Source organism: Scardinius erythrophthalmus, assembly GCF_964197995.2.
Source record: "Scardinius erythrophthalmus genome assembly, chromosome: 7".
NCBI lineage: Eukaryota > Metazoa > Chordata > Actinopteri > Cypriniformes > Leuciscidae > Scardinius > Scardinius erythrophthalmus.
In genome coordinates, this window is record NC_138227.1 from 7,401,537 (window position 1) to 7,413,213 (window position 11,677).

Below are 11,677 nucleotides of genomic sequence, written 5' to 3' on the forward strand. Positions count from 1 at the left end.
TTTTATTTTTTTTATTAGACAATAGACATAACATACAACAATAACATGACATCCAAAAAGATAGCAATCAACAATGTTGATTTTACAATAAGTGAATAAGAATCAAACAAACAAAATAGACTTAAAAAAAAACTAAGAATAAGGGCTATCTGTGTATAATAATAATAATAATAATAATAATTAAGATAAAATTAGAAACCAGTAATTATACTACTTAAAGAAAGAAACAGCATATATTAATTCACTTTTCAATTAGCTTCAATTCTTTAGCAAATACAATAGTATCACTACATTTTTTGTTATCGATACATTGGAGAGCCTCACAACTGAAAATCAGCCAAAAAAAAACTTTAGACAAGGTTTGGAATTATTTACTTTACTCTTGTGAATATGAAAATTACCTAATAAAATCATAAGATTCATCATAAAATTAACAGAAGCAATTTTCAAATTAAAATAAGTGATAACAACTTTGGATGTTAATTCACAGTTAACCAGATTTCTGTTGAAAATGTATAGATAGATCTTCCCAAAAAATTTTTTGAATGACAACATTCAAAGAAAAGGTGTAGAATTTTTCTGGCTGATCAGAACAAAAAGAAACATTTTCATCAATATCCATAAATTTTGATAAAGTATAGTTACTAACATAAATATTATGTAGTATTTTCAAATGTATTTCTCGATGTTTGTTAAATATACTAAACCAAAAGGGAAGCAACTAAGCCTTTTTCCAGATAATCTCTGGGAAGCAAACATTCCAGAAAAATTTCCCTCTAGGCTGAAAAGATCTATTTTTATAAAAAATATTCTTAATAAATTTATTGGTGCACTTTTTACTGTCAATGTCCAACCCATTTAAAGCTCCAATATGTAGGAATTTTGTAATAAAATTTCCAAAAATAACTTGCACAGTGTGATATATTTCCTCCAGTTGTGTACTTACAATATCTCAAAAGTCTCCAAAGATTTTTTATTTCAGAGAAATTCCGATTTTAAATAACTGGCCGTCCCGGAAAAGAAATGCCGCGCCTCAGTGACGTAATATCCCTTTTTTCCGGTGTGGACCATGTGATAGGATATTCCACCACACCGGATTTTTTTTTTTTTTTACAACAACTTTATTGAGGTTTTTTTTCTTATCACAATAAACAATAAAGACGTCTGACAAAGAATAAAAAAAGAATAAAATAAAAAATATGACCCACCACACCGGAATATCGCATGGTCAAATGCGGAAGTGGTGGTTAAAGCGTTATAGCCATAGACTGTATGGTTATAGCTGTTATGGATCACGAACTCTTTGGCGAGTATTGAAGTGCCAACAAAACGAAAGCGTCCATATTCGGATACACTCAGACTGTGTGACAAACGGAGGAATAAAACCCAGATAAATATCGGCAGGCGTTTTCGAGATGGAGAGAGCTGCGCGACTATCTTGGACTTGACAGAGACTCTGGTCTCGCGAGTGTATTGATAGACAAGACATGCAACTGTCAATAATAGCACTTATAAACAAAGTTATATTGCTCTTTGTACTTTGGTAAGGCTTTTTATCACGTGTGGTGACCGAGCTTATGGCAGTACAATTAAATACAATCGGATATGATGTTAAAAAATATATATTTAGTCATTACTTGCAAATGTTCGTTCAAATTTACTTTTAGATATTGGTTTGAACACGTTAAACAACACGGCATTAACCATAAAAACGTAAAAATGCACAACATTAACCAAACAAATCATTTGACAAATAGCTGTATGTTGTAACGGGATAATATAGCATAACATTTCACGTTCCTTGCAGTTCATTAATTATGATGAAATAAAATAATACGATCAGACATACAGGTAATACAAAAACGAATAAATTACCTCATCCGTGATCATGATTCATTAATTCCATGTAGATATATCGCTAGATGGTGAAAACGCATTAAAAACGACATCTCCCATCATCACCTCCTTCATAGCGTCATCAAGCTTCGCCTTTGTTATTGTTGAAACTGCGCCCTCTTGTGGTCAAATACCAAAGTCGCATACTGGAGCTTTAAATAAAGTATGGGTTCAATTCTACAAATGCTAAGGGACAACATATGGCTTTTCATTAACATCATTAGACCTGTGGGAATGGCTTTTATCACAGAATGATACTATCTATATTTAATAGGAAATGCCCACTTATTCATGAAATTTTCATAAGAAAGAAACTGAGCTGACTGATTTAAAAGGTCAGATAAAAAGTAAATTCCTTTATCTTTCCAACTCTGTAAATAAAGAGATTTCTGGTTTACAGTAATATAAGCATTATTCCACAAGGTTGCTTTATGTGGGGAAAAGTTATGTACGTAACATAACTTCCAGGCCTTAAAGGGGACATATCATGCTAAATGCACTTTTTTAGCCCTTAAATGCATTTTGTTGTATATTTGGAGTGTTTAGAAGTACAGAAAATATGAAATTATTCTCTTCAGGTGCTTCGTTGATATCTTTATATTCTGTTTTGGTCATATTTTTCAACCTGTTCCGATTTTTCTGTTATCTATGACGTTTTGTGAACTATCACGTCACAGTATTTGCAGCGGAACTGCCAAATAAGGACATTGACTTCCAGCCCAATACTTCGAGCGATCTGCCATTATTATTTCTCGCTGCAATTTTGTAGTCCAAGCTAAAGGATGCAGAAGTTACGAGAGGGTAAGTTAAAATGTTCGGTTGTTGGATGTAGTAACCCACACGCTTCATTACACCGTCTATTGTAGATGAACTGCCGCGCTTGTGGCGCATGTTTAACTGAAAGAACGAGCAGAGAGAGAGAGACTCGGTCTCGCGCGCGCTCGCACTCTCTCTCGGAGCCAGGCGAAAGTGTAAACAAGACACCGTCTCCAAACTAGATGCTGTCTAGCTCTCTCTCCCTTGCACATATTAATCAAAATAAATCGACACGGTGGTAAAATGTCGCAAGACCAAAGTTTCATGTGTAAATACAGTAACACACCATTGCAATACATCCAATATGAAGACGTTGTTCTGCAGGTTCGTCGTCTTCATTTTCATCTCGATCCGGCTCCGACTCTGGCTCGAACATCTAAGGCTGGCTGGACAAGTCTTCCGTTGTTGACATTTTGTTAATAACGTGTGAATAAAAAGTTTCTGTGCCGCTAGATAATCCTATCTCTGATATCAGACTACAAAAATGGCCGAACGGGGTGGAGTTGAACCTCTGCAACCTGGAGAGGGGGCGGGATATGAAGTGTCTCAATTGTATTTAAAGAGACCGCACCAAAACGAGTTGCTGTCAGAAGCACCTCAGAAAAGGGATAAAAAAGGGGCCCGTAGAGCTATAATAATGAGGAATTCAGACCCAAGCATTGCAGTTCCGCTTTATATAGACCACAAATGTATGATGTATATGTAAAAAGGAACAATTTAAAAGCATGATATGTCTCCTTTAAGAGCTTGTTGGTAGAAGTTGGATAATGTCATAGGCAGTTTGCTAATAGAATAATCACATAATAACAAAAAAATTAAACCTCCAATCTTTTTAAAAATATTATATGGAATAAAAAAACAAATCGAGTCTGATTTAAGAAGACAGTTTCGGAGCCATTTTACTTTTAAAAGTATAATTTAAATCGAAAAAATCCAAAAGCTCAAAACCACCTTCATTTCTTGGACCCTGAAGAACCTCCTTTCTTAAATGATGATGTTTATTTCTCCAAACAAATTTTGTAAATAACTCATTGATTTGTTTACAAATTGAATCTTGAACAGAAAGAGATAAAGCTGGATAAACAAATCTAGATACCCCTTCTGCTTTGGTTAATAGGCCTATAATAGTCAAGTCTCTTTGAAGCCATGTTATTAAAGATGTTTTGAGTTTTTTTAAGTTTGGGGGAAACATTTAATTCTTGTCTCTCCGCTATATCTTTTGTTACACTTATTCCTAAATACTTAATCTTATTTTTTACTGGGATATTACATAAAAGTTTTTCTTTAGATTCATAAAGGCACATTATTTTTTTCCCGGTAAGATGGTAAGTCCTTGAATATTTGGAGAATTCAAGACTTTTAAGGAGAGAAACTCAACTACAATGAGGAAAAAGAAAAGAACTATAGGACAACCTTGACGCACTCCTCTGGGGAATCGTTTAGAAGTGTTTGGATGTAAAGATAAAATTCAACTGAAAGACCATCTGTGCCTGGCGATTTTTTTTTTCATTGAACGCATAGCTGTAACTATCTTTTGTTTTCTTCATCACAAAGGTCACGAAATTGAATAGAAATAGGTGAGACAAATTGCTTAACAGACTCAAAAAAGTCGGAACATTTATCAATTTCAAATACAGATGCATATAGAAAGATTCCACATAATTTGTAATCAATTTTGGGTTTGAAGTGAGAACATCATTAATTTTAAGAGAGGAGATCATTTGTCTTTTATAATTTCGTTTTTCTAGTGAAAAAAAATAACTTCTTTTCCCCCTTTTCTAACCACTTGGCTCTAGAACGAATGAATGCCCCTTTTGCTGTATTAAAATATATCTGATCAATTTGAGTTTTTATTGTCTCCAATCTGACTTTTTCATCTTCTGTAAGATAAAATTTTTTCAAAAGAAAGCCTAATTCTGTCATAAGTGCCTTTTCCTTATTCAAATAATCTTTTTACTTGCTTACTAAAGTAAACAGCCGACTGCCTAACTTTAAACTTAAATAATTCCCCTTTCTTAACATGTGACATTTGCTTATTTCCAAAAATTATTTGTGCTACTTTTCGAACCTGGGTTACAAACCCTTCATTACTGAGCAAATTGCTATAAAAAAGAAAAAGTTAGTTCAACTCAAATTTTCAAGGCAACCGACTGCACAGAATTTTTTAATTGAAGGTATCAACTTAATTTTTTAAGTTTTGAAGAACTAAAATTATTAAAGGGATACTTCACCTCTGGAAAGATGAATGTGTATTTAAAATATGTCATTTATGTAGAAGAAATGTTAAGAAATTTTTTAATTTGGAGCTTTCTAGACTGAGAAATGCCAGAAAATGAATTTTTGGCTTATGTGGATGAAAGACAACAACTCCCAGAATGCACTTGCTTCGCTGCCCTAGGAGGCCACGCCTACCGGTTAGAGAGCGCAGTTGAAAACAACAAGGTTAGGCTACCAGTGAGTCTCCGTGACGAGTCTGCCTGGGATTTCGAGATCGCCCAAAATGTCCGGGATTCGGCTTTTGCGTTCTACAGTCGCCATTCATTATGTTTACTGTGGCGAGCAGGACGAGGCTGACGGCCGCGGGAGAACAGCGCGAGGCCGGTGGCGTGATTACTGAGACGCACCGATCTCGTATCTCTCACGGAGGAGCGGGAATTTTCTTAGCAATGTTAAAACGCACATCAACCGATCACTTGTTTAGCGTTCATGTAAACACTACATTCAGATTCACCGATCGGAATGAATTCAGTTAGATTGAAACAAGAGGTGTGCATGTAAACAATGAATGGCGACCGCAGAAAGCAAAAGCTGAATCCCGGACATTTTGAACGATCTCGCCCGCCGGACAAGTCCGGGAAAAGGAGGATGGTAACCCCTACTACTCAGCTTTCTTCACAGAACAAGCTTAGCTTCCAAAGAAAGACGGCTGACTGTGTGTACAATATGTGAGTGAGATCCCACCCTCGATGGGCGGGCTGAACACATGCGGAACAGCTCCTCCTACTGGCTGTAGTCTTTAACCTCTGGCCAGAAAATCCTCTGATGACGCAAAATGACGATTTTTGCGTGATCGGAGGATTTTTTCCAGACAAAAAATACAGAAATCTCTCCTCTCAGGGGGATATGAGGGTGGAAAGCACGGTAATTCGAAAATACTACAGGTTTTCTACTAATATAAAGCTTAATGCTAAATCCTGAAGTATCCCTTTAAGTTGCGTCAGCTAAGTTTTTCAAGTTCTGACAACTAAGTTTTTTTAATTCAAGTTACTGAAACTTTCAAGTCTGTAAAAGCTTACTACTTTGAGTTCAGATTCACTGTAAAAAAGAAAAAATGAGTTCAACTCAAATTTTCAAGGCAACTGACTGCACAGCATTTTTGAGTTGAATATATCAACTTAATTTAAGTTTTGAAGAACTACAATTATCAAGTTGCGTCAGCTAAGTTTTTCATGTTCTGACAACTAAATTTTTTTAATTCAAGTTACTGGAACTTTGAAGTCTGTAAAAGCTTACTATTTTGAGTTCAGATTAGCATCCCCTGTAATAACTTACTATTTTGAGTTTAAATGTAACATCAATAACATATTGGACAGATCCTGGGTTGATTAACCATAGATCAATCATTGATTGTAAAGATCTAGAGGAGTTACTCCAAGAATAACAGTTTTCATTAAATTTCAAGAATCTCCAAATATCCACTAAAGAAAGATGGGTACATAAAGCAGTAGTAAATTTAAATTTTGAAGTAGAAAGCATATGAGGTGGGAAACGATCTAAAGAATCATCTGGGCCATCATTAAAATCACCACCCATTATCAAAAAGGCACCTTGATATTTCCCCATCAGTACTGATATAGAATGAATGGCCTCCGTAGACATATTTTTGGTTTGGACTGCAGAATTATGACCATAAAAATTTCCTAAAACAAATACAGAGTTATCCAATTTAACAACTGTAAGTAACCATCTACCTTCTTTTGAGCAAACGGATTCCAGTACGTCACCTTTAAATTTATTTAGAAGAGTAGCGACACCTGCCGAATGATGAGAACCATGAGAAAAGAAGATTTGATCGCCCCACTGAGAACGCCACCATTTAACATCAGATTCGCACGAATGAGTCTCTTGTAAAAAAATTATATTTGCATTTGTACGCCTAACAAAAATGGACATAGACTTCCTTTTAGTGCTGTCTCGTAAACCCCTTACATTAAGACAAACAATCTTTAAACGACTAAAAACAAAATCAGACAGAAACATCTTATTTGGATGTCAGAACAATGTTATAAAGAACCCTGAAACAACAGAATTCACAAACCAGTCGGTATTGATCCACTCCAAACTCGGAGGAGTCGCATCACCTGGACGAACGCAATTTGGTTTGCAGACTGAGCACAAGCTTTCAGCTCAAACTGTCTACCCAGCATAGTCAATGCCTCCTTCTCAGTTAATACTCATCTTGATAGTCATCAACAGACAGTTGGACAGTTGTTCTAGGAACTGTCCACTTCTAAACAGTTCTAAGAACTACTCTCCCCCAAACTCGGTTTTGCTGTTTGCGTTCGCACTGGCCAAGTGGCCATAGGAACTGGTAGGAGGGCTTAAGGGAGTGACACAAGCACGGTGACTTTTATTTTGACGGCGCTGAGACGCCAGAGCAAACAATGCTCGCATTCTCTGTGTTTATTAGTTAGCGATCTGTCTAACAGTACTGTTTAATATCTTATTAGAAGGTTATTAGCCTACATAATCATGTTTGGCTTGGTCCACTCAAAGTTGCGTTGGATTTTCTCTTCAGCATTTAAGGTTTAGAGACCCATCTATCACTGTTTTCCATGTTTGTATAGTTAGTTTATGGAGTAAATATATAGGCTATAATCTGTGTGTTTACATTCTAGCTGTTTTAAAAATGGCGGGTGCTGGTGTTCCGCGTGCGTTCGGTCAATTAGCGCACACTAACGTCACGGATAGTTCCTATAGTGCTGGTTTAGACCCTACTCTGAAGTAGGAGCTAAATTAGTTCCTACAAATGGAGTTCCTAGAACTAAAATCGTTCCTAGTTCCTGCGGTGCGAACACGCCGACATCCGGGTACTTTAGCCAATAGTTCTAGGAACTGTGAAAAGGTTCCTCCGGTCGGAAAGCGGCTAATAAAGGCATCTGCTCCACGAAAGTAAGCTCTCTTCCCCTCTTCTCTCGCCAGCTTTACCCTTGGCCATAGCAGCTTCCTCTGTTGTCATTCTGCTTAGGATTTCGAGCACTTTGATTCTTATATTTTCTCCATCTGTTTCTCTCATTATTTAGCCTCAAATTCCATCTCCTACTGTAGATCTCGGCTTGATCGCACTTGCCTTGAACCGTCCGGACCACCTGCTCAATCTGCGATACCTTGTTCTCGTTAGTCTTGACCCTTGCAGATAGAGATTTCATCTCCTCGGCCACAAAGTCAGTTGTCTTTGAGAGATTAACTATAGCGACCGAGTTCTGGGCAATTTGTTGTTCCGTCGATGAAAAGCGATCATTAAGAGCATTGACAGCACAAAGTATATCGGCATTAGATACTTTGAGGTCTTCTTCCTGACATGCTTCTTTTGTAAGAGGACTACCTGTTGGAGTATTTGGGGAAGAATCAGCTCCAGATGATGTCTCGAAAACCGAAGAAAGTAACGTTCTGTCCTTGTTCTTTGGCATTTTGGAAAAAAATGCATGTGGTCTTGCAGTGTGATTAATCAATATAAGCTTTGATTAATCCCTGAAGGGTCTGAAGGGATTTTTATAAAGTAAATTCAATGCAATCTACCTCTAAAGAGAGTTACCAGTCCATGCCTTGTAATTAAACTTTACAAATTATAAACTTTACAAAATATACCCCTGGGACGCATATTCTGAAAGTCCCCGTGAACCGAAAGTTGCAACCGACTTTATTTCAGTGTTGTGACGTATTTCCAAGAGAAACGGAATGGGTCATTCCACCGAATGGGTGAAATTTGCTTGTTGTAACTCTTCAAAATGAAACCTTTTTTAAAATCTTTTTTCAACATTGAATCTAATACCACATATATTTAACCAGGGGCGGTTCTAAGGTCAGTGGATATTCAGGGCTTTAGCCCAAACTAAAATTGGGTATTTTTATTTAAAGAAATTAATTCATTATAAAAGCAATTTAAGGGAATAAAGAAAAAGAAAACCTTATTGTATTAGTGAAATAATTGTAACTATTTGCAAATAATATTTTATTTTTAATTATGCATGCATTCTCTCTAAATGAATCAAGGATATTATTGCATATTTTCAATTCAAAAAGGAAAATTTGATAAAAAAATAAAAAAAGTTGAGTAATTTGCATCACCGGATACTGTCGGTAGTTGAACATTTCTATTGTAAAACAGTCAAATATTAAATGTGTATCTACTTACATTTTACCAGGCATTCGTTCACTTCTTTAATCATTTTGACATTGATGAGCTAGACCGCTGAACTTTTAGTCATCCTAACATAGTCAGGGGGCCAATTCTGAAAAGGGCTTCCGTTAAGACTTTTGCGGACATGTTTTGGTACAAGCTGTCACCCAATTTTTTTAGTTCGAAGACACCCATAGGTAAGATATTAGGGTGGTTGTCAAGCTGAATTTTTTTTTTTGTGCTTCTTGTACAAGCAATTTCAGGCCAATTTTTTGGTTTCCTGCTCAACACGACATGCCAACAGTAAATGTTGAATATCTCCACAACCACAAGGACCATATTCATAAAAATGGTATCAAATGAAAGCCAACACTCATGGGATGTCTGCCGAAGTGTCAGAATGAACATTTATTGTACAGTGTAAGAGACAACAGAACTAGAACATGAAAAAAACTATCTCCGCCTAAAGAGAACCAGTTTTCGAAGTGAATATCAGCTTGGAAACATAACCTAGTATCCCAAAACCTCTATCAATCAGTACCCATATCTATGGGAATGAGTCAAGCCAAGTTTAAAGCTTGTAGGGAGAGACAGTGCAATGCTGCACAAGTTATAATACTTTAATGTCAAGGCGGAAATTTAGAACTGTAGATGATGGTCTGTGGTGCTATTTGACTTAATTAGTGTACCAGGTTGTAACACAAATTATATTACATTCACATATCACTATAGTTATTAATTCCATCCTAACAAAACTGCTCTCTCACTTCTTTAGGGTTAGGGGTTAGTAACTAGTTAGTAGTAATAACTATGTAATAGTCGTATGGCAAAGGTATGTTTTTCCCCATCAAAGCAGTGGCTCTCAGGTTAGCAGAGGTTGGCTCTCAGGTTGTCAGTCTCATCCCTTTGAGACTGAATGGATTGAATAAGCAAGGTCAAGCTAAGCACAATGCAAATAATGGTGTGTGTTGATTATATTGCAAAAATATTGCACAATATTATACTACAATAATCTCCAGAAAGAGCACAAAGACACAACTTCCTGAAAAATCACTTCAATCAAAGGGCTTTATCTTGGCTGTATTTTCCATATTTGTCTTGACAAATGAAACATTGTTCCCAATCAATATCTCTTCCTATTTGTTTTTCTTTGGACGCTAGGCTTACAGCTTCCTCTGGATCCATGTTATCTCACCTGAAGTCAAATTCATTTTTCACTACACTAGTCTGATTGGTTTCTGAGTGGATCACTACAATGTCCTCTGACATAAACTGAGGGCTTTGCTATCTAACAAACTTATTAACGCTTTTAGCTATAGCAGACTGTAAAATAGGCTGCTGTGCAGCAAATAAATTAAAAACAATATTTCCATTACACATCTGCACAAAACTTAATTTACCTATTAGTAAGTAAGCTAGTAATTATGAAAGTAAATTAGCCTAGCTATACACTCACCTAAAGGATTATTAGGAACACCTGTTCAATTTCTTATTAATGCAATTATCTAATCAACCAATCACATGGCAGTTGCTTCAATGCATTTAGGGGTGTGGTCCTGGTCAAGACAATCTCCTGAACTCCAAACTGAATGTCAGAATGGGAAAGAAAGGTGATTTAAGCAATTTTGAGTGTGGCATGGTTGTTGGTGCCAGACGGGCCGGTCTGAGTATTTCACAATCTGCTCAGTTACTGGGATTTTCACGCACAACCATTTCTAGGGTTTACAAAGAATGGTGTGAAAAGGGAAAAACATCCAGTATGCGGCAGTCCTGTGGGCGAAAATGCCTTGTTGATGCTCGAGGTCAGAGGAGAATGGGCCGACTGATTCAAGCTGATAGAAGAGCAACTGAAATAACCACTCGTTACAACCGAGGTATGCAGCAAAGCATTTGTGAAGCCACAACACGCACAACCTTGAGGCGGATGGGCTACAACAGCAGAAGACCCCACTGGGTACCACTCATCTCCACTACAAATAGGAAAAAGAGGCTACAATTTGCACAAGCTCACCAAAATTGGACAGTTGAAGACTGGAAAAATGTTGCCTGGTCTGATGAGTCTCGATTTCTGTTGAGACATTCAGATGGTAGAGTCAGAATTTGGCGTAAACAGAATGAGAACATGGATCCATCATGCCACTGTGCAGGCTGGTGGTGGTGGTGGTGTAATGGTGTGGGGGATGTTTTCTTGGCACACTTTAGGCCCCTTAGTGTCAATTGGGCATCGTTTAAATGCTATGGCCTACCTGAGCATTGTTTCTGACCATGTCCATCCCTTTATGACCACCATGTACCCATCCTCTGATGGCTACTTCCAGCAGGATAATGCACAATGTCACAAAGCTCGAATCATTTCAAATTGGTTTCTTGAACAATGAGTTCACTGTACTAAAATGGCCCCCACAGTCACCAGATCTCAACCCAATAGAGCATCTTTGGGATGTGGTGGAACGGGAGCTTCGTGCCCTGGATGTGCATCCCACAAATCTCCATCAACTGCAAGATGCTATCCTATCAATATGGGCCAACATTTCTAAAAAATAAGGGTGTCACAATTTCGATTTT